Here is a 25,703-nt window from a genome sequence, read left to right on the forward strand (position 1 = left end):
TATCTTACAGACGATGACCTGGAGACTCACTTGAAAAGAGTGAACACCATAATACTTGGGTTCGCATCCGAAGGTTACATATTCAACTTTAAAAAGTCAAGAATAGCCCATCTAACTGTCCTATTTTTAGGATATGAATTATCAAATGAAGGCAAAAGCCTAGCAGACAATTTCTTAGAGAAATGTGCAGTACTCCAAGCACCTAAAACGCTGAAGAACTTACAATCATTACTAGGTTTCCTGAATTTCGGAAAAACATACATTCTAAATTATGCAGAGAGGGTGGGTTAAACCTCTCTACGAGTTAATAAAACCTGATTTCAAACCAAATAATTAGACTCAAAAACACACAGAAATTTTGAGATCATTACAGACAGACATGTTAACTAAAACAAAACTACAAACACGCGCAAACTAACACAATCTGGTAATCCGAGTCATCCCAGGAAGATGCGGATTCACATACCTGACCTCTAATGAGGGAGAAACGGTACCTATAGCTTACAAATCACATTTATACACACAAGCTGAAATGAAATTCAGTTCTACAGAAAAAATTCTGACAGCGGTTCAAACTGCTGTAGCAAGAGAAAGAGCCCTAACCCAAGGCAAGAGAATAACTATTTTTTCAGCAGAATCAGCCATTGAGGCATTGAGAAGTCCACGCAATCTGAAAACGGTGGCATTAGATCCGATATGGATACAATGGGAAAATTATCTTGCTGCAGAAGACGTGAAACACTATTTTGATCCAAAAATGAAAAAATTAGAAAATATGGAATACGAATATGAATGTTCTCTGCCGACCGAAATCCTGCCTCTAGAACAATACACCTGTGTAATCTACACGACAGATTTGCACAACATTTTGTTGTGGAAAAGCAAATTTACAACAACACGTGCGTGATTGTTAAAGGTCGTTGGCACAAAGGAAAATTTAGACCACTAGTCATTGAAACTCAATCTCTAGGAGATTGTACAGCTCAGCGAGCTGAACTACTGGCTTTTAAGATGGCGCTTGAAAATACGATCGCGAATTCCCCACACTAATAGTGTGCGATTCGTATTACTGCGTTCAGTCTTACAATGAATACTTGCAGAACTGGGTTCAAAATGGTTTCAAAGATGCAAAAGGTGGCACAATCAAGCATAAAACGCTTTGGGAACAAGTAGTTCTTTTACAGAAAGAACTACAAAAGACTCCCGTGATACATACACTGAGTCATCAACGTGATGGCGTTCACGTTGCGGGGAATTCATTGGCTGATGAAGCAGCGAAGGCAGCTGTGCAAACGGCTTCCGTAGCAGCAATCACCCGGTCGAAAACAAAAATAGACAGCGATATAATGCTAGCTGTCAGTGCTTCAGTAAAAGATGATAAAAAGACACTCCCGAAAGGCTTTCCAGTAAAGTACTCGTACATAACTGATGCAAATAATGTTCCTTTTGCTCGAATCCCTGGAGTGGGGGATAGGGCAATTCCAAACATGGAACACGGGTTAGGACTAATTTTAGCGGCACACGAAGGGCTCGCTTCTGCACATGCTGGTGTTTCTGCCACAGTATCATTATTAAAACAGAGATACTGGTGGCCGCGCATGAGAAAACAAACTAGGAACTATGTTATAGAATGTGCAATATGCCAAAGAATGAAAGCATCAACAGTAAAACGACCAGTACAGACCCCCCTTCTAATCTCAGAGAAACCATTAGCATGTGTTTACCTGGACCACTATGGTCCCTTGCAAAGGGATGGCAACTATAAATATATCATGGTCGCAGTGGATTCCTGCACAAGATTCATTTGGATGTGGCCCCAGCGCTCGGCTGACGCCAGAACTGTTATAAAAGATTTGCGAGTCTTTATCCGCACTGACACAATTGGCATGCTACATTCTGATCCGGGTCCTCCGTTTAGCTCTAGAGCTTACAAAGAGGCCATGAGCAGCATGGGCATTGCATTGCAGTACTCTTCTCCCTTCCATCCTGAGGAAAATGTGGTTGTGGAAAGAAAAAACCGTGACAAAAAGCAATCTATAAACGCAAGGGTATTAGGTTTGGGTGATGGGTGGGTCAAACATCTAACAAGCGTCCAACGTAGTCTTAACAATCTGCCAAGAAATTCTCTAAAGGGTTTCACTCCATACGAACTATTGTTTGGCACTAGAATGAGAATCCAGGACTTAGATAGTCATACTTCAGTGGTAGAAGAAAAAACCTTTGATATCAAAGATCGTTTGGCTGTTTTACAGGACTTGAATGAAACAAGAAAAAGTCTAAGTAACATAAAGTCTAAGCCAACAACCACTGAAGAACCACCTGTCCCAGCAAGACCTGTCTGGATTCCAAAGATTGGGATTCTGGTCAGAGAAAAGATTGTGGTGAAAAAGGAATTTGGGCCTTCTTACAGAAAAGCAGTACCTGTCTTAGCTGTCAGCGGAACAAGATCAGTAGTACTACCGCCACTTGCTGGTAAAAAGGAAAACAAAGTTGTTTCCATCGACCTGGTGAAACCACAATCATGTGGCCGATAATAAGTAGTAGGCCCAGTGGACTCCCAAGAAATAGCAGAAGACCAAATCTTGCTACAATCCAAGAGGTTCAAACTGAAAGACTAATCACTTTTGATAAACCATCAGTGAATAAAAAAGAACTATGCAACAAAGCCATGGAACTTGTGCCTCTTGAAACCCAAATTGTAACAGTTCAAGAAACACCAGTCTACAACGATGTAGCCTCGGACTATACAAATGTAACAAAAGAGAATGCAAAGATCAATGGAAATCCGGGAAACAATCCCACCAATTGACAGAACTGCATCTGGTTACTTTATCAACTTTGATGACTTTTCCGATGATCCAAGTGAACATGGAGACAAGCCAGCAACAAAAACTTTCAAAATGAAAATTACAGAACTTTTTCATCAACTCAAAGAAACATATCTGATTTCCCCTTGGATTGAACTATGGATTGTGTTAGGCGTACTTTTACTCCTCCTCTGGCTCATCTTAGTTTTAATCTTGGGTAAATTTATTACAGTACAATGGACACACAGCAAATCAGAACATCAACTTGGTCCTGAAACCACACAGATCCTCTCACATAGAGAAAAGAGAACTATCATCAGTGAGCATCGCAGCAAAGCCTATACCTGGTGGTATAGCATGGGACAGAACTGACTATGAAATCTATGGCCCGGTAGAGCTCTTGAAGTATCCAACCAATTCAAGATTTTATTAAGTGACTTTGTGACACCAAGTTCTTTCTCTGATGATTGGGACTTTGAAAACATTAATAATATGATGTCAGATTTAGAAATGTCAGCAAAATTTACAGAACATGATTATTTACAGGGCTCATCGAATTATGAAGAGATGTACTGTTATAACCACTATAGTCATCATTATCTGCATAAATCTGCGAATCCTAGAAATGTTTTTTCTTATAATCAGTGGGAACAGTGTCCAACACCGCCAATAGGCAGTTCGAAAACGTTTTATGAAAAATTCCCATACTTCTCATGGTTTAACCACACTGATCCAGAAATGTTTTATTTCAAGATGTTAAATAAGACAGGAATGAAAAACATGCTGACAAATACTAAATTGATTTATTCTGAAAAATGTTATGACAAAATGTCAACATTTGGTTTTGAGTTTTGGAAAAACAACATTGAAACAAAAATAATTTGGGGAACAAAAGAATGGCTGGTACAAGGTCTAGAAGCATTATTCAGAGCCTGCATGATCCCAGAACAAATTATGTTCCTGAATGACACAATTCAGCAAACAACCTGCCTTGGCTTAGCTAAGATAAAAGATTTAAATAACCCGTCTATACCAAAACCTATGCCTTATAGAAACACCACTACAGATGAGAGGTTAGACGAGTCCTATATTTTAAAACAAAACAGAACAAATCCTGAGTGGAAAAAATGGTTGATCTAGCCCATAGACACAAATAACTGTCAAAATAGATTCCTGAACAAAATACAGGAGTTCAAACAGAACTAACAAGACCCTAGATACTCCCAGAGACAACCTCCATGGATAGTAACAACATATAGTGTAGGAAAACTATGCCTTGACTGGCTACAGAAATCCACACTTCTCGAAATAAAGCAACACTTAACTTTACTTAAAGAAGGTGCTGACTTGCGAGATTTCATAATGGGACCTCGCAAACAGCGTCAAAAACGTTTCAAATACGCCGGTATATACACACTTACAATAAAGCTTGGAAATTGAAACAAATTGAAACTGCAGAAAAAATACGGGAAATTGACTGTATCAATTTGGAGAAATCATTTTCTGTAGTGGACAATGGGTTAACGACTCTGTCCTCCAGAATCTATTCACTGGACAGCATTGTATCATCTGCTATTGATATAATAGAGCAGGACATGCTAATGTTACAACATGGCCAGTCCCAATTACGTTCTATTGTACAGCTAGGTTGGACGTTACAAAACCTGCGTTCAGGCTATGTGCCATGGTGTTTAATCAACACAACGTCATTGTTTTCTATCTTTAACCTTACTGATAAACAAATCAGTTTGGCACAGAAAGGAGCAGACTATATGATACGGAGCATTGAAAAACTTGAGAGACTACCATTGACAATGTCAGAAAGACCTGTCATTGAATGGATAATACATGGGACCATTACAATCCCGATAACAACTTTTCAGTTTCAATACTGCCAAAAATATGTACCAGCAGGCCTGTATGAAAGGTTGGGTAAAGGATACATCAAATCGACCTGGAATTTACCTTATACACACAAATGTTACAGTTAAGGGAAAAAAGAGGTATTTCTTAGTGGTAATGATTGTAAAAAATCACTAAGCAGTACGCTCCTGTGTCAAGGTATTAACTTGCATGGGGCCTGTGAAGGTTCTTCGAACAACCTTTCATGTCATCTTCAGGGCACCCCTACTACACAGATAGAACCATTTTTCAGACAGCTATCCAACGGTAGCTACGTTTTAATAAGTGATCACAGCTGCTGTTGCATGGTGCCAGGAAAAGCCTCTCTCGTTACTGTGACGGCCAGGGTCATTTGCTGTATGCAATTATTGTATCCAAACAGCAATCCAGACATGGAGGTGGCAATATGGCCTTATGTGAATATCTCTTCTATTCGAATTGATACTTTAAGCAGAATGAAGTCTATTCTTTTACAGACAACTGTGCCTTTAACCTCGTCCAAAGAGACATATGACCTGCAAGTTTCAAGGACAGCAGCAGAGATACATACCCTGTTATCGACAAATTGCCCAGTGTATTTCGTAGAAATGTTAAGTCAAATCTTAAACATGTCAGATACCAGTGGCATCGCACATGTATTTAAGACAATTTTTTCGGGACTGCTAACACCCTTCGAAGCAGTTCTTGGCATCTTCCCGAATTTTGTGCATTCGCTCTTCGGTGGCCTGCCTCTTATTTTGGGACTCATAGCAGTAATTTTATTTTTGTTCCTTCTGCTCTGATATGGCAAGCCAAAACACAGACAAACCTCTGGCAACGATGGAAGAAACGATCCTAGCAATACGATATTGAGACCGTATCACTAAGGTCCTCGGATTGGCCCGGCTAAGAGATCTGAATTCTACCTGGTTTCTTTCATTCAGACCAATTTGGCAAAATTGCATCTTACCTGTGCTTCGATGTCTGCTATGCGGAGAAGAATGCGTGTTGGACGTTTGTCTTACACTACCATCAGCAGTACCAATGGATATCAACGCTTTGCTTTGTCCAGTAACGACTCATGCAACGTGTTGTCCCCAGCTGCTACCTATTCTGATGACGGCATTCGTTGAGACTTCACCATTACGATTAAGTGGCGGTGAGGTACGAGATGAAAGCGGCACCACACAGGTACAACCTTCTGTGAACATTGCTGATCCTGACATCGATGATGGCAATGCATCGCACATTTGCACTATTTCCACCTTTTCGGAGTTGGCCCAACTTTCACCTACTGTTGTAGACAAATTTTTTACCGGCCTATCAGAAGTAATGTTTTCCCCTAACAACGAGAATAATATTTGAAAAAGCGAGCTCACAGCGTACCCTGAACTCTGAATTTGGCCTTCAGTTTTTATAAATAGAACTCCAAAAAGACAGTGAAATTATTTTTTTCTCCCTTCCCGGGAACGAAATTATTTTCCCCTAATTTCCAAAATATTTACAATTTTTTGGCACATGGTACTCTGCTTAAAGTAGAACTATTCTTAGAGAACAGAAGTTCTATTTTTAGAGACTCTAGAGACAATATTTGAATCAGCCTCTACCATATGTACAATCTTGTAGAACTTTGTGATTAAATGGTCTCGACTTTTTTTTCTTTATTCAGAGCCATTTCATAAATGTAATTTTCGCAATTCATTTAGCCAATATTCATATTTACATTTCCTGAATGATAACTCTGCTTGAAAACGTACAGTATAATACTCATTTCGTGTATCTATACCATTTCAAATCCATTTCATTGTATTTTGGGGTGGGTTGGAAAACACATGCATACCTATATGTTTATATATTGCTTAGTATTTAGTAATGATGGACATTATACGTGGAGTGGGTGTTGTGAATGTATCTAGAACCCTAATTAAATATTCCTGATGCATGCCCTTATGCGGTTATGATAAACCATGTCCTAATGAAGGCATACGAATCTTACCCATATTCAGTCATAGCCCAAGCAGCCCAAATACGGCAAGGCTACGTCCTTAGATTCCTAGAGAGCACAACGAGTTCTTTCGACACACCAAACCTTCAGCAACCTGGGAATTCCCCATGTCTTTGTGTTGATTTGTCATTGAACTCCTGCGAGCACTAAAGGAACGGTCAGTTCTTAGTGACATCCTTTATTGACGTCTTATGTCCAACCTTACGTCAAACACGGCACCTTCCAGGTATAAAAATACCAACACTTGCCTTAAGCAAACACACAGTGGTGTGGAGCAGAGCGGCTATCTACTTATCCGAAGCCCAGCTGATGCGAGAGCCGAAGGAAGCCGCCCCTCCCCTTTGACACACTGGAGAAGCTGCTTTTTCTCACGCCGAGAAACCCAGCTTCGGTGTTTTCCAGTCATCCTTGCGGGTTACTGGGAGATGAAGTCCTGAGAAGCGAGATACAAGACCTCCTTCATTCTATAACCAAGGTACGGAGCTGATTCGGGGCGCTAGAGGGCGCACAAGCGGAATGGCTGCTTAGTCAAGTAGCTCCCGCTCCTTGGCCATTAATCCGTTAAATATCCTCTGCCACAGGGTGAGAAATCATCGCATTCACCCCCCATCTTCTGCAGGGGGTTGCCCTCTACACTCGACCCGAGTTTGGGGCTGCTGTGTGGTCCAGATCTGGCGGCTGGCCACGAGGAGATAGGCCAGACTCGCGGATACATGCTCAGAGCCTGGGCGGCCTCTGCGTGGGACCTAGAGGTCGGTGTTCGGCGCCATTGTCCATCCGTGCTCCTCGCCCCCAGCTGGAGGACTGCTTCAGGGCACTCTGCCCAGAGGTGAGACGTTGCGCAGAGAGAGGGAGCTGGGAGCGTTGTGCCAGCACCTAAGGCTGTGGAGGGGAGACGGACTCGAGCGGCGCCGTCCACGGAGAGGCACAAGCTGTGAGGTGCCCGAGCTGGGGAGAGACGGCCAATCCAACGACCCCTGTGGACGGCGGAGGAGCTGAGGGCGGCTGCGCTTATCGGCCCTCCGGGCTGCGGGAGGGCCTTCTGCTGACTAACTTTCTCACGCGCTCCCTGCATAGCGCTGTTGGTAGCGCTGATCCCCGAGGGCCTCGTGGTCTGCTTCGCCCCTCCGTGGCGGATGGATGAGCCTGGCTGTGTCCTGTATTTGGGCTGCAGGGAGGATTATGACTCTGCTCTGATGTCAACGAGCGCTGCCTTCCACACCTGCCGCGAGCTGACGACCTGTGCATCTACCCTCACGGTCTGGGGTTGACTTTGGGACCTACCTCTCCCGCAAGGTGACGGTCCTTATACCACTACTGCCACTGTGCCTCGCTACCCATCCCCACCGAAGGGACCACAGGCGTGAAGGCTATCAGACGGCTTATAACACCACCGTGCAATAGAAGAGCCTCGTATGACAAATACCACACGGCATCGTCTTTGCGCATCTGCGCGCCACCCTTTTTTTTAGACTGTATAGCCACCCCCTCGGCGGACATCTAGGTGCACGGCAACGTTTTGGTGCACGACGGCGGATGTCCGCATCCTGCCACCGATATGGTGCGACCAGAAAATCGCCAAACGAAGCTGAGCTTTGATGGCACCAAAAAAGGCGCCACATCGGTGCCTGCCGATCCTGGGACCAGTGATGCGTCCTCGAGGGCTGCTGCTACTCCCACTAAAGAGCTTGACTTACATAGCCTATTTCAGGAGATGAGGCAAGGGTTTGCCACTGTGGTGGAAAAGGTTGATGGAGTCACTGCCAGGCTAGATGCCCTGGTTCATAAAGTGGATCGTCACGAAGAGCGGCTGACGGCTACGGAGCAACGCATATCCGATAACGACGATATCACTTCAACTCACACCACACAATTGGCCAGGATGGACAATTTGCTCAGAGTCATAGCGGCCAAGAACGAGGATTTGGAAGCCCGCAGCCGCCGCAACAACATACGCGTCACGGGCATTCCTGAATCCACGGACACGGGCAGGATGGAGGTCTATGTCGAGAAACTACTCAAAGGCTCCATTGGAGAGGATACCTTCTCTCCTCAATTTATCATCGAGAGAGCACACCGATCATTGGCACCTGTTCCCAAGCCCGGACTGCCGCCTAGACCAATTATCGCTAAATTGTTAAAGTATTGAGATCGCGATGTCGCGCTGAGAGCGGCCCGCTCCAAGCAGACCCTACAATACAATGGCATTAGCTTCTCCATATATCCGGACTTCACCCCCCTGGTGCAGGAAGAGCGACGTAAGTTCATACCTGTGAAAAAGAAGCTGCGAGAGGCTCAACTGGACTATGCCCTACTCTACCCAGCAAAGCTGCGGATCACACATCAGGGGAAGCAACGTTTCTTTACGAACCCTCAAAAAGTTGAAGATTTCCTGAAGTCGATCCGTAAAGCACGTCGGGAGGAACGCAATGATGCGGCGGACCTGGAGGACGAAGACCTATCGTCCGCTGCAGGCGGACACTGAACGCTTGTCTCTACTGAACTCTTTGGTTTACCTGCGCTGTCACACATTGACTCTTGCTTCGAGTGCACTGAAACAGAGACGGCCACACACGATGGACCCATGCTGCCTCATCATTCCTGTGGTAACGTAATCCAAGGACCACTCTCCTGACCCTGGCCTCCACCAAGGGCGGTACAGACTCGGAGGCCATGGGCGGATGAAGTGGCTGTGCGTCCTTTATGTTGAACCCCTACAGGGTGTTCCCCATGCGAATTTTTTTGTTGTTGACGTTGTTGCAGAGGTTGGGGGGAGGGGGGAGGAGGGTGGGACAATGGGTGGGGAAAGGAGGCTACCGGCATGATTGGGATGCTGGGGTGGGAGGGGGGTTGGGTTGGTTCCGAAAGAGGCTTTTATCGCTTGGAATGTTTGTTCGAATAATGCATTGACATGAGTATTTATATCGGCTACTTAGAGTAGGCTCTATCTCATCGCTCAGGCTGGAACTGGTACAATTGATATTCTTCTATCTATGGCTGCTTTGAATGCTGATGCGCAATTGAACTGTATGTCGTGGAAAGTTAGAGGTCTCAATGATGCTAAAAAATGTTGCAATGTCATCGCTTATCTCAATAGACACCATGTCCAGGTGGCCATGTTGCAGGAAACCCATCTGTCACCACAGGGGACAACCACATTTGCGAGCAAGTGGGTTGGAGTCTGCACCTTCTCCTCATACTCCACCTATGCAAGAGGGGTCACCATCCTTATAGCGCGTAGTGTGCTGTTCCATAAATGCGGGGATCTGGTGGATGGCGAGGGGCGATATGCTTTGTTGAAGTGCAGACTGGGTCGGGACACTTTTACGTTTGTTGTCAGCTATGGCCCTAACGTAGATACACCCGCTTTCTTTACCACACTATGGGATCATGGAAATAGGCTCGCGCCACGTTATCTGGGGTGGAGATTTCAACCTAGCGCTGGTGCCGCATCTAGATAGGGCGGATGGTGTGAGTATCTATAAGCCCAGGGCGCGCGAGGCACTGGAGGGAGTGATCAAGGAGGGCAAACTGATGGACATATGGCGACACATTACATCCCCATGGGAGGGAAGGCACGCACTTTACCTCACACACGGGTGCATGGGCGCGACTGGATTTTTTTCTCCTCACCAGGGGGATTACCACAGAAGTGTTAAGGGCAACACACTTGCCTAGAACTTACTCTGATCACAGTCCGGTTCTACTACACATCCGCGTTCCTGGGTGGGATAGCCCCAGACCACATTGGAGACTCCGGCCTGAGATCCTGTTGGATAGTCTGTTCCGTACTGAGTTGGGCGAAGAGATAGCCGCCTTTTCCCCTAGGAATAAGGGATCAGTAGATTCAGTCGAACACATCTGTGAGGCTTTTAAGGTGACCATTAGAGGATACTGCATTTCCAAAAGCTTTGGGGTCCTGAGAGATATTAAAAACACAATTCACACGCTAGAGAAGAGGCTGCGAGCACTGGAACTCCGCATGGTGGTGGACGGTAGCCCTGACTTACACGCTGCTTTTAGGGAGACACTGTCACAGTATGAGGAAGAGGCTGCTAGGGAGGCTAAGTTTCGTGGAAAACACTGGCAGGCCAGAAAATACTGTGAGGGAGCTAGGCCTGGTAGGGTCCTCGCTACACTCATGCGGGCCTCACGGGAACGCAACACCATACTTGAACTCACTGATACGCACGGGACCACGGTCAGGGACTCGGACGGGCTGCTTACTGCCTTTACCTCTCACTATCACACACTTTATACCACTGACACTGTGCCCGATACATCTTATGCTACCTATTTGAGGGATGTGGCGCTCTGCTGGCTCAGCGATGGGGAAAGGGCGTTTCTGGCGGCTCCCTTTGAGCTGGACGAAATTCGCGAGGCCATTATGTCCCTCAAGAACGGCAAGGCCCCCGGCCTCGATGGCATCCCTGCTGAATTCCATAAGGCATACATTGATATCATGGCCCTTGTCCTCCGAGAGGTTTACGAAGAGTCGTTGTGTGATGGCGTTCTCCCTGGCTCCATGCGAGAAGTGGTTATTACTTCCCTCTTGAAGCCCGACAAAGATCCCAGCTCCTGCAATTCTTATCGCCCGCTTTCCCTCCTAAATTGCGATGTCAAGATACTCGCTAAGGTCTTGGCTACCCGTCTTTCGCTACTCATGTCCCGGATCGTATTGCCCGACCAATCTGGGTTTGTGGCTGGGCGTTCCACCTCACATAACCTCCGCACTTTATTCTCCCTACTCCGCACTGTGCACCCCGACATGCCGGTCGCAGCTATCTTCCTCGATGCTTCCAAAGCATTCGACTCGGTCGAATGGCCTTACTTATTCTCTGTATTAACTAGAATGGGATTCCCGAAACTCTTCGTATCCTGGGTCCGCCTGCTCTACACTCGGCCCACGGCGAGAGTACTGATCAATGGCCGACTATCGCAGCCACTCGACATTACTAGAGGCACGCGCCAGTGATGCCCCCTTTCTCCCCCCCCTATTCGCTATAGCCGTTGAACCTCTTGCTTGTCGCTTACGTCAACTACACCGGGAAGGGGCGATACAATGCTTGCAGCGGCAAATCGATGTGTCCCTTTACGCGGATGACATCACGCTTTATGTTAAACACCCTGAGGTGCGCCTTAACCCCCTACTCCGTGAATTCGGTGTGTTCGGCGGGATGTCGGGTGTGCACATTAATTGGTCCAAGTCACAATTTTTTCCTTTAACGGCGGCGGTTACCGATTTTCCCCTCGACTATCCGCTGGAGTGGTGTCGGACCGAACTACGATACCTGGGGATACAAATTTCCCAAGATAGGAGCGAAACTCTGCGATCCAATTACGGAGTAGCAATCACTAAATTAGCTACCACAGTCGATCGTTGGATAACTCTGCCGCTTTCCATGGCCGGTAGAACATCCCTTATAAAAATGGTGCTACTTCCCCGCTTCCTATATCTCTTCCTCAATATCCCCTATTATCCTGGGGCCTTCTTCTTCAAAACCTTGAGGTCGGAGCTGCGTCGGCTGTTCTGGGGGGGTAAGAACCCACGGTTGAAATGGTCCACGCTCACTCTTCCATATGACAAGGGGGGCTTTGATATCCCTGACTTTGAAGCTTACTACCAATGCGCACAGGCACAATTTGCATACCACTGGCTAGCCCCTACCCCTTTTATGCCTCACATCTCGGTGGAAGATTGGATTGTACATCCTATTCCGCTTAGTGGGCTGCTTCACTGCCCGGAATCGTCCATACCTACATCGAACACCTCGGTATCATGCACGCTTGACGCGTGGCGTCGTATCGCCAGGAACCTGTCCTGCCACCTGCCGTATTCACCCAGGTTGCTACTGACTTTTCATCCTGACCTTGCCCTGCTACAGGAACAGGGTTTTCGCACCCTTTGTGCGAAGGTACGAATTGCTTGCTGGGGTGACCTATTCTCGAACGGCCATTTCAAATCTGCAGAGCTGTTTGTTGCATCTCATACCCGCACTCCACTTGACGTTTTCTATTATATACGCCTACGCACGGGGATGAGGGACATCTTGCCTGATTTTCCTGAAGAACCCGAAACCCTACTCCCACTCCATTTCCTACTCTGTTCGCAGGATGGCACACATCTGGTCTTATACCTTCAGCTCAGGGCTGCGGCTACCATGCCTGTGACTGGTGCCTGGGAGCACTGGAATGCTGAGCTGGATGCTGAACTCACTGAGGAGCAATGGCAATATTGCTGTACCCTCACGTCTCGTATCTCCGCAAGCAGAAGGCTGAAAATCATACATTACAAATTCCTGCAACGGATATTTATACGCCTGTGCGGAAACACAGATTCGGACTAGCGGACGATGATCGATGTGGGCGTTGCCGCGCCGAACATGCAGATTTTCTGCACTTGGCGTGGGGATGTCCGCAAGTACTGCATTACTGGCAGCAGGTAACGGACGCCCTCACGGCTATGACGAAGGGAACTGTGCCTATGGATCCCCTGCTGGCACTCCTTGGGCATACTCCGCATATTCCTAAAGCTTGTCGGAAATTTGTCAATACTGCATTGCTCTTGGCTAAGAGACGGGTGGCGTGCCGATGGGGCCAAGGTAGAGCGCCTAAATTTAAGGAGTGGCTGGCGGACTTGACCTATTGTCAAGAGCAGAATACTACCTTCGCTGAACTATTACCGGTCATGAGTCGGCCGAAGGACATCTGGCGCCCCCTAGTGGGCTATTTACTTGAACAGACAGATGATGACGATACCCCCGAAGGGAACCATACTAGTACTTAGCGACACTACGGAGTCTCCAGGTATGACCACAGTACTCTTTCATACATATGCATATCCCCTCTGTGCTGCTGAGGAGTATCTCCCTGTTCCCCGGCCGTGGGTTCCCGCCCTGCCCAGTGCACCCCGTATGTTGCTTACAACCATAGACCTCCCCATTGGTGGTGCCTGTCCCCTTTGCTTTATCTGGGGACCTTCCTTGCTACCTGTGACATGTGCTCGCCCCTTACATAATCACTGACACTCCGCGACACAATACATGTTACTTCCTATAGCACTGATTCTATACCGCCAGCTTTCTTGTTCTATGACTGTTTAAGATGAGTACGACCTTGCCTTTTTCTGTTACCCTATTGACTCGGGCCTTCATATCCGAGCGTGTCTATAATGCCTCTTAGTTTGTTGTTTGTTGGAAAGTTTCATCAACCTGAAAACTAATAACTGAAAACACTGTTCTGCTGCAGTATATCCTCAAGTGCCTAGCAATGCCAGTCATGCTGCCACTGTCGCCTGATCCTATGTTACGCTGCCGGGCCTCCGGGATGCCGGTCACAAGGCTGTGTTCTATTTGATTGTCACGCTGCCAGCCTCCGGGTTGTAGGCACAAGAAGCTGTGTACTGTCTATCTTCCTATACAATAAAGCAGTTTTGAACACACACAAAAACAAGCATTTGCAATGCAATAGGTTTTGCATTAGGAAAGTGTGAGCTATTGGTATTGTAAATGACAATTTTTTTTAATATGTGTTGGCTTTGAAAATATATAAATTAATAGCATTGTTATTCACAAAGCCAATAGCTTACACTTTCCTAATGCGAGTCCTATTGGCTATGGCAATGCTTGTTGATAGCAAGCAAGGACAGTGCTTTTTGTGGTGCTGAGTGATGATGTGGTTGGGCTGAGTGATGTGGTGGTGTATTAGAGTGATGTGGTGGTGTATTGGAGTGATGTGGTGGTGTATTAGAGTGATGTGGTGGTGTATTAGAGTGATGTGGTGGTGTCCCAGAGTGATGTGGTGGTGTCCCAGAGTGATGTGGTGGTGTCCCAGAGTGATGTGGTGGTGTCACTGAGTGATGTGGTGGTGTCCCCGAGTGATGTGGTGGTGTCCCCGAGTGATGTGGTGGTGTCCCTGAGTGATGTGGTGGTGTCCCAGAGTGATGTGGTGGTGTCCCCGAGTGATGTGGTGGTGCCCCCGAGTGATGTGGTGGTGTCCCCGAGTGATGTGGTGGTGTCCCCGAGTGATGTGGTGGTGTCCCCGAGTGATGTGGTGGTGTCCCCGAGTGATGTGGTGGTGTCCCCGAGTGATGTGGTGGTGTCCCTGAGTGATGTGGTGGTGCCCCTGAGTGATGTGGTGGTGTTCCTCAGTGATGTGGTGGTGTCCCTGAGTGATGTGGCAGTGTCCCTGAGTGATGTGGTGCTGTCCCTGAGTGATGTGGTGTGTGAGGGTGAGGGTGTGTGGGGGTGTGAGGGGGTGAGTAAGGGTGAGAGGGTTGTGAGGGTGAGGGGTGTGAGGTTGTGAGGGTGAGTGAGGGTGTGTGAGGGTGTGAGGGTGACGGGGGTGAGGGTGAGGAGGTGTGAGGGTGAGGGTCCGCAGTAAATGGTGGCAGGGCAGAAATCATAAGACAGAGAGAAGAGACTGCGTGCTGACTGCGTTGGTCAGTTTCAGAATCCGGAGGGGCAGTCAGCACAGTCTGCGAGGGATCAACGTGTCTAGAGGCAAAGCATAGCGGATGTAGCATTGCAGCTAGCAAGTCGAGTGTTTTCAAGCTGAGTGTCCCTAGAGAGATGGCAACACAGCAACAGCATTTGATGAGCAAGGCTACTCTAAACAAGCACGGTAGGCTATTACTTTCGTCCAGAAACAAGCTCTACAGAGCAACCCCTGCAACCTCCTCTCTGCCACGCGTGTTTTCTTATTGCTAAAGACATCAGTCATTTCAAGGGCTGTGAGGCAGGCGGGGAACATTAATCTAGAGAACGAACCGTGCAAACAGGCATGACATCCGTTGAGTCAGTGATTCATGTGAGTGAATACATTGCGAAGGGCATCTCTGCAGCGTCAGCTCGCATGACGTCATAGCTTCCATCGAGGCAGCAGATGCAGTGGCACTGGGACCCCTTGAATCCTGGGGTTTGCTGTATTGCCCAGTCCAAACAGCGGCCGGAGGGCCCGTTTCCTAGATCTCATGACACACTGGTTACGTCACTGGTTCCTAGTGAATGTATGACGCTACAACGCGGTCAGCTACATCGCACGCTGTAACATCGCGTCTATTATATCGCTTCCGCCATTACATCGTGATCTATGACATCGCATCCCCTTGCAACGCGATTGCATTGACTCCCATTAGCCCGAACATCACCCCGCAGTCGATTACGTCGCAGGGCAAAACAACGCAATTTCTTGCATATCCCGCATGAACCCAACTCTACCCCTGCCCCCCCTTCCCGTCCCCCTCGCCACCAAATCTTCTAATTTTCTTACTTTCTTAGTATCGTATATTATTATTTGTTAAATTGCAAGTAATGCAACCCTATTTATGTAAAACTTTTATATTACTTTTTTTTCCGAGGAACGGGGAGGGGGGGAGGGTAGGTCTGTATAAAAGGAGTGGCCCCCCCTCCCTCCATCCATTTTGCAGTCTCTAGTCCAGTGGCCCAGACGTGAGAGCAACGTTCGTGTGCAGCGACCTCCGCCATTCGAAGTAAGTCACCTTAATTAATTGTGCATATTTACCAGGAATTACAGGCTTCACACCATGCCTTTACGCCATGGCCAGACAACGGTGGTCGAATGTTTGTAGAATATCTCTGCATAACGGCAGCATGAGCATTTTTCATATGTAGGCCCCATAATGTCCTAGATGCCGATGTAGGTAAAGAAATACCTGCACAAAAGTCTCGCCCTCCACCTTTGTAGGTAGGGCAGGCCCTGCAAGCGCAGAATAATCCGTTGGCCGAAGTACACAGGTGCGCACACAGTCAAACACAGTATATGCAGGTGCACACGCTGTCAAACGTATGCATACATTCAGTTCAGTTCAGTTCAAAAACTTTATTTCGATTTCATGTAGAAACCATAAAAGTATACATAGACAATTTTAAAAAGACATTAGAATTAATCAACCATAAAATCACAATACATGTTTACCAAATTCCATCAATATCTATTTCTAATTACCAAAGCTGATCTAATAAAGTTTAAAACGGCATTACAAATACGTGCAGTTGACAAGGATAACAAGTGATCATACGCTTCTTTATAATAACGCGTTTCAAATGATTCTAATAATGGTTTAAGGAAAGTGTTTCTTGGCACTTTGTACAGAGTGCAAAAAAGCAGAAGGTGGAGAGTATTTTGTGAAACCCTATTGTTACAAGGGCAATAGGGTAACTTCTCCCACCAACCCCCCTGCTTTGGGAAAGCAAACAAAAAATGTAAGGTGCCAAGGCGAAATCTTGTGAGATAAAAACGCCATTGCGTGTTCGTAATATATGACAAATAGAACTGGCGAACTGGTTTTCCCCGTACAGTTGATACATGGTTATTTGTCTTAGAAGAACCTAAACTAATACTGAAAGCATTTTTAATAATCTCCTTGGCATCCCTACCAAGCAGTTCGGGATTTGTAAACATCTTACCTAAACCTATATTATTAAAAGTCTCTCTAACATATCGTAGCCACGGAATTTGGGTGTAATAATCAAGCTTAAGGCAATCTTGAATAATATCTTTTGTTAGTTTCAGTTCTTCAGATTGCCAAACCTTAGCCCATAGTATTAAAGGGGCAACGTGAATAATATCACTTGTAAACTCGATTCCGACTTCTCCATGGCAAAATATATTAGATGTGCCCATTGGGACAGATAATAAACGTTTAACAAACTTGTTTTCCACAATTTGTATTTTTTCACAGTTATACGAACCCCAAACCCCTGCACCATAGGTCAAGGCAGAAACACACTTGGCTTTATATAATGATATAATTTCTGCTACACGTCGCTGGCCTAATTTGCTGGCAAAGCGGAAAAGAGCTTCAATTAACTGTGCACCCTTCTGAACCCGTGCTATCAGCAAAGGTTCCCAGCTCAATTTTTTGTTAAAGAGGTTACCCAGATAACAGAAGTTATCCACTTTCTCAATAGTGGCGTTCTTCACCACATATTTCCGTGTTTTAACATTTTTTTGACCACAGGCCATGGCAAAAGATTTAGTAAAATTAACACCTAATTCTAATTTGCCCATAAATGTATCAAAAGCATTCAGGGAAATCTGCATGCTGTTGGGGGTAAGTGCCATTAAAACAGTGTCATCTGCATAAGACAACATTGGGATTCTTCTTCCGTTTATCTTTGGAAAATCAGCAGATGTTTCTAACAAGAAGCCCTCTAAGCCGTTTGTATAGACCAGAAATAAAAAGGGTGCTAAAATACATCCTTGTCGGACACCTTCAGTGGATAATATAGGCTTCGATTTCTCTCCACCACGGCCATATCTAACCCTAACCGTTGTGGCAGTATGTAACCTGCGGAGCAGGGTGACCAGTGGTTCTTCAAAACCCATAGAGTCCATCATGCGCCATGATTTGTCCCTACATACTGTATCAAAGGCGCTGGACAAGTCCATGAATGCCAAGTGTATAGAACCATTCTTGGCACCCATGTACTTGCCCATAATCAAAGCAAGGTTCAGGCACTGCTCATTAGTTCCTTTCCCTTTCCTAAAACCATATTGAGATTCTACAATTACCCCCGATGACTCAGCCCATGTTTCCAGCCGTGCCAATATCACCCTACCCATCAACTTACATGTTGAGTCTATTAGTGATATTGGCCTGTAACATCTTGGATCATACTTATCACCCTTTTTAAAAATCGGGACCAAAAGGGCCTCTTTCCAAGAGGTCGGAATAGGGCCAAGTATTAATGCCTTAAAAACATTCATAAGTAGAGGGGACCAAAACTCTCGATTAGATTTAAAAAGGTCTAAAGGTACTGAGTCAGGGCCTGGGGCCTTTAAGGATGCCCCCTTAGTCAGAGCTAGCTCTACTTCTGCAAGCATTATTGATTCACTAAACTTCTTAGCTGATTCCACATTAACATAACGGGAATCGTCCTCCTCCGAGGTAGCAGTATGTGATATCTCTTTGCGATTAAAAATTTTGTTATAATGAGTTACCCAGGTTTCCTCTGGTAAATGGACTCGAATGGTATTTTCGTCCCCTGATTTTAAAAAGGGCCTATTTATAACTTCCCAAAAGAGTCTATTGTCCCTTAAATCAACTGCCTTATCTAAATCTTCCCATGCTTTGGACTTCAATTCATTTTTCCTTTTTCTAATTGCCTGTCTATATTGTTTCCTAGCTAGTATAACCATATTTCTATCTTTAGGATTTTGGCGCAAAGCTTTAGATAAGATAGTTTGGGCTGCAGAGCATTCAGCGTTGAACCATTTAGGCCCCTGCTCTTGATTCTTCCCCCCTACCTTTACTAGTAAATGTGTAGCTACATTTTTCATTAGCTTCTCAAAACTAGTGATTATATGGACTGGGTCAGGATTGGATGATAGGCAGATATCTATCTGAGCCACATTTTCCTTAAAAATATCCATCTCCAGTTGCCTCACGTCTACTTTATTCCATTTCATAGTAATACCCTGATTCTTAGTATATACTATGGGTTATTCCTGATACGATTTTGGGTCAGAAGCAATGGTAAAACTCAGGGTTAGGGGGTTATGGTCGCTAGCCGGGTTTACCTCAATTTTAAAGTCTTTTAGATAATTAAAAAGTCCCATGGATACTATTGCAAAATCAATTGTGCTTGTTCTACCCCTTGTGCCCTGAAAGGTGGGTATATTCACATTACCCGAAGAACTATTCATATCGAGAATGCATAAATTATTATTTATTAGAATACTGTTTAGGGCCTCGCCTTGTTTTGTATGGGAAAAATGGGCCATAGGATGGTCATTTAAGTCCATCATCCCACAGGCTCTGGACCCACTAAATTTACACAACTCACAATTAAAATCACCTAACCACATAATAAGGAGGGGGAAAACTCTATTTCTCACATTGGCAATCTCTTCCTGTAAATTATCAATAATTTCCGTTTCATTAGGATCAAATATGTTGTAATACCAATTAATAAGAAGGACAGTTTCTATGAAAAGGTTCTTAATAGTAAATAATTGGTACCAAGGTCTTTCCACCACTAAGTTAACGGTTCTTAGATTATGTTTTACAGAGATTGCTGTCATAAGTCCACCCTTAGCTCGCCCTGAATTTGATGGTATTGCTGGGGTGTTAAATGCTTGAAACCCATCCAAACTCAAATCCACTATGCTCCAGGTCTCCTGTAAACAGGCTAGATCAAAGGAATCTACAAATTCTACCCAGGCCGGATCCTCTAACCTGTGGGCAAAACCCGCTATGTTCCAGAAAGTACACAAAAATTGCTAACCTTCTCACAACAATTACAAACCTTCTCACAATTACCCTCTTTTTCCACTTGCAATCTATCTGGGAGAGGGGCTTGGGCACATTGATCTGCTTTAGTTCCTATAACATTAGTTCCCAGATCAGCAACCTCATATGCCTCATTTATGTGGGTATCCTTATCAACATTTCCCACATCCAATTCATCGCCTGTGTTTGTAGCTCTACAAGTGACTGTGCTATCCCCCCGTCTTGGGTCAAAGTGGCTTGTTTGATGTTCAGTTAGAAGGAGTCAATCATTTAAATTCAATGGAGTCAAGGGGTAGAACATGTTTGACAAAGGGATATTCCAGAATTCCCTAGGATCAGTTGGATAATGATTATTTGAGTCAGAGTACAAATTTGGGTAATTTACTCTATGGTGGAATCTAGAGTTTATATTTGAATAGTTGAAAGTTAGATTGTTAGTGGGTGGTTTCTGATGATGGTTGAAATTTAAACCATATCTCTGCCGATGTTTATTTGATGGAAACATCATATTTTCTGGGTAGAAATATGTCAGGCTGCGTGTAGAGACTCCACCCTCATTGCCACCAACAAACCAATCATTAATATAAGATACCACCCTGCGGTCCTATAATCAAGTCACCATCCTTAGGGCGTATGCCTACCCATTGGCACCTCCTAACTGATACAATATCCCCGTTCAAATATGGAGGTAAAGGTCTGTTCATGCGCAACCAATGAATCACTTTGTTTTTTAGACTTGTGTTCGATTCAGTATCCCCCTCCCCAACTACTGGAACTCCCGTTAAAACAATAACAAAACAAAAAGACTCTGGGGGTAATTGTACCGTATTTTTATATTGTAATTTGGCCTTGTTAGTGTGCGTTGTTTTTGGAGTAGTTACTTTATTAATTTGGGTAGGCTTCAAGACCACAGTAGACGCTTTTTCTTTTTCCATGTTTTTTGAAAGCGGATTTACTGGAATATCTAATGAAGAGGGAGGGTTTTTATTAGCAGATGATTTCTTTGATTTATTAGGTGAATTATGTTGAATAGGAGGTTTACTAGTGTTTTGTTCCCTAGGCTTAATAGCCGGGGTAGTTGGTGTTACATTCTCTGGAGGTATAGATTGGGGGAGGAGACAGTCTAACTTTTATCCAGCCTTTTTAACCTTTCTACAAGAGGAAGGAAAAGAGCCTTTAACATTTTTTCAAGCGCTTCCAAGAGCTCAACATGAGAGATGTTTTTGTCCTCCCCATCTCCATTCCTTTGTGTTACTTCTATTCCCTCTGATACCTTATCCCTTGTATCTACTAACGAGGGTGGTCTAGGGGATACCGTCTCAGAGGGTTTCCATGGGTTGAGAGACCTACTTTTATTTTTGCCTCCCTTCCTCCTTTTTTTCCTAACTGGGGAGGATACACCATTTTTACACTTTTGGCCGTGGTGTACCTTACTCGCTTCAGCGGAGGGGGGAGAAGGAAGCAACGAAATAACCTCTGTTTGTATCTTCAAGGGGGGAGGAATAGCATTAGTGTGACAATGAGTATCAATTTCCAGGGGTAACGGGGTGTTCAGGTCTATAAGATTGTTTGATATTACCGTGGACAAGTCGCTCAAACTTTCCACCGTCATATCTCGGGTCCCCAAAGGAGGCTGGCTTTCCTGAAAAATTAAAGGTATGCTATCTGTATTAAAAAGCTCTGCATCCATATCCGGCTGTTCTACTATGGGTGCAGAAAGTATCCCTTCATTAACAGAAAGAGCCTGTCTTTTAAGTGCCTCAACAGATAAACGCCGTTCGGCCCTTTTTTCCGCCAATAACAGTTCACGGTCAATATCCTTAGTGGCTTTTGCAAAGAATTTATCTAAAGGACCGAGTATAGAGATACTCACACGGTCAGGAAGGGAGTTTGGAGTAGAAGCAGACATCCTTTAGCAGAATAAGAAGTGCAAAAAAGGGGTTAGGATAACAGTGTGTTCTTTCGGAACAGGAAGGACCAGTAAGGGTAACAGATATAAGGGACAAAATTTTACACACATAAGATTCTAGTCCACTTATCAGAGGGGTGGCCCGGCCCGGCCTCCTACGGCCCCGGACGGCCACAGACGGCCCCGCCCTTGTCCCGGGCTTCTCCCGCGCGCTTCCGCGCAGCGGAGCTGACAGTGTCAATTTATAAATAGAGGAAGGGGAGGAGTAGACAGGGAGAGCAGCCCAGGTGTTCTCAATTGGGGCTGGCAAGCGCTCCTGGGAACAGTAGTCCCGGTCCAGCGCCTGCTCTCGCTCGCAGCCCCGCCTGTCACTCGCCTTCACAGGGACACCGTCGTGATCCTTGCAGTTCCTGGGTTCACCCCACACGAAGCGGGACCCGCGCAGCGGGTTCCGCGAGAGGTAGGCAGGTATTGCTGATTTTTAAAAGGTGCTCCGTCCAAAGGGTTGCTGCATGTTGCAGATTAGGCGTCCCACAGTGATTCCCTAGCGCCAGAGTCTTTAAGCACAGGGGAAGGGGAGGAGTAGACAGGGAGAGCGGCCCAGGTGTTCTCAATTGGGGCTGGCAAGCGCTCCTGGGAACAGTAGTCCCGGTCCAGCGCCTGCTCTCGCTCGCAGCCCCGCCTGTCACTCGCCTTCACAGGGACACCGTTGTGATCCTTGCAGTTCCTGGGTTCACCCCACACGAAGCGGGACCCGCGCAGCGGGTTCCGCGAGAGGTAGGCAGGTATTGCTGATTTTTAAAAGGTGCTCCCTCCAAAGGGTTGCTGCGTGTTGCAGATTAGGCGTCATACATTCATAGAAAACGCACACAGGCACGCTTGGATAGGCACTCTTTCCCATGACGATTACCATCTGTTGACAAAGAAACGCTATCCTTTGAGCCCATTACTCTGCCCAGCTGTGCTGTTATTCTTTGCCTGCTGTGGCTCAATGCAACATGTCAAGTGGTCCACACAAACTCTTTCTCTTTCTTCTCAGTTTTACTGCACCTGCTGTTAGGAATCTGAGGATGACTGGTCACCTGTCTGTGACCAAGAAGAGACACTTTCCATAGCATTCCTTGCCCTTCTGTGGGAAACACCCGTTAAAACGAAAGCATTACATCGCGCTTCCATCGCAACGCGACTAGGACATCGCAGGAGGCTTCACAACGCATGCAATTACAATTACCCCCCCATGATGTTCCCATCCACCCACCCATCATGCATCCATCCACCCATTAATCCACCCATCCTGCATCCATCATCCTGCCTCCACCCATGCATCCATCCTTCCACCCATCATGCATCCATCATCCTGCATCCACCCATGCATTCATCCACCCACCCATCCTGCATCCATCATCCTGCATCAACCCATGCATCCATCCACCCACCCATCATGCATCCATCATCCTGCATCCACCCATGCATTCATCCACCCACCCATCCTGCATCCATCATCCTGCATCCACCCATGCATCCATCCACCCACCCATCATGCACCCATCATCCTGCATCCACCCATGCATTCATCCACCCACCCATCCTGCATCCATCCACCCATCCTGCATCCACCCATGCATCCATCCACCCACCCATCATGCATCCATCATCCTGCATCCACCCATGCATTCATCCACCCACCCATCCTGCATCCATCATCCTGCATCCACCCATGCATCCATCCACCCACCCATCATCCTGCATCCACCCATGCATTCATCCACCCACCCATCATGCATCCATCCACCCATCCTGCATCCACCCATGCATCCATCCACCCACCCACCCATCATGCATCCATCATCCTGCATCCACCCATGCTTCCATCCACCCACCCATCATGCATCCATCATCCTGCATCCACCCATGCATCCATCCACCCACCCATCATGCATCCATCCACCCATTAATCCACCCAACCTGCATCCACGCATGCATCCATCCACCCACCCATCATGCATTCATCCACCCATTCATCAACCCACCCATCATGCATCCATCCACCCATTCATCCACCCATCCTGAATCCACCCAATGGTGTCATTCTGGGGTATAATCCGAATCAACAGCTGGCAATCATATATGCGACATATAAAAAAGAAGCATTTGTAAGTGTCGTTTTTTGATGTACTTGTAATTTTTTTTGTTATGTGGCTCAGGCGAGTCTCGAGCCTTGGTTCCCAGCACCAAAGTCGGCAGCGCTATCCGTGTTGCCACCTCCTCTCTCGCTTTGCAGGTCCGGCATTTTACACGCCTATCACTTATCCCCCTGTTGCCTCTGTATGCAATCTGTTTAATAAAATTAATGCTGTGTATTAACAGTACCGGTTATTGCAAGAGCAGCTCTCCTAGAGGAAATGAGTTTCTGACGCTCAAGCTTTCAGAGGTTCTGATTTGTGAGCGGTAATGGGTCCAGGCTTAGGCCCTACCAGGTTGCTGTTTTTTTCTGCTGGACTGGCAGGGTGGGGGTCCGTTTTACTGCTGGTGGTGGCCTGTTTTTTAGGCTGGGACAGGAGCAACCATGTTTGCTGTCTGCATTGCTTCATGCAAAAAGAACAATTGAGGGACAGAATTAAAGCTATTCGGCACACGTGCACATGAAAAATTCATTAACACAGTCATTATTGTAAGCTGTATAATTATTAATAAAGCTGCTTCGTGATGTCCATCAATGGGTGCATGGACGATGGCTGGATGATGGCTGAATGATGGAAGGCGGGGATGAATGATGGGTGGATGGATGGGTGAGAGGGTGGATGGATGAAGGGTGTATGATTGGACGGGTGAAAGGCTGGATGAATAGCGGATTGGTGGGAGGATGGATGAATGAAATGGTGCGTGGATGAATGGATGGAGCATTTGTAAGTGTCGTTTTTTAATGCACTTGTAATTTTTTTGTTTGTTTATGTGGCTCAGGCGAGTCTCGAGCCTTGGTTCCCAGCACCAAAGTCGTCAGCGCTATCCGTGTATTTTACACGCCTTTCACTTATCCCCCTGCATTTCTATTTATTAATAATTTCCCCCAGGCCATGCACACATATTAGGAATATCACGGGGTCGTTTTTTAATGCACTTGTAATTTTTTTGTTTGTTTATGTGGCTCAGGCGAGTCTCGAGCCTTGGTTCCCAGCACCAAAGTCGTCAGCGCTATCCGTGTATTTTACACGCCTTTCACTTATCCCCCTGCATTTCTATTTATTAATAATTTCCCCCAGGCCATGCACACATATTAGGAATATCACGGGCCTGTCACTAGCGAGGTGGAATGCCCCTGCAACCAAGATCCATGCTTTTTAAGTGCAAGTGTAATGCTATGTCGCTTTTTAATTTTTTTATTGATTAAATGAATTTATGTTAAAGTAATAGCCTGCGAATGCCCCTAACCTGCGAATGCCACTGCAACCGAGAGCCGTGTTTATTGTTTATTTATTACATAAGTTCATGTTCAAGTTCAAAATTTATTTTATTAAAGGACTTTCTGTTCACGTTACATAACTTCAAGTTCAAGCGGAATGCTGCTGCCTTCAATTTCAAGCAGAATGCTATGTAATTGCCTGCGACGTGATGGTCCATGCGATGTTATAGCATGCGTCGTAATTGCATGCGTTCTGAAGCCTCCTGCGATGTTCTAGTCGCGTTGCGATGGAAGCGCGATGTAATGATTTCGTTGTAACTGGTGTTTCCCGCGGCGAATCTCTTTGTCGCTTGGTGAGGTCTCCAGAGTGTTGCAGTCTGACATCGGAACCACTGCGCTGCGGAGTCTCATGCCCGGCTGAACTACAGAGTGACACCCTCCGGTTC

The sequence above is a fragment of the Lissotriton vulgaris genome, chromosome 2_1 (assembly GCF_964263255.1).
Source record: "Lissotriton vulgaris chromosome 2_1, aLisVul1.2, whole genome shotgun sequence".
Lineage (NCBI taxonomy): Eukaryota > Metazoa > Chordata > Amphibia > Caudata > Salamandridae > Lissotriton > Lissotriton vulgaris.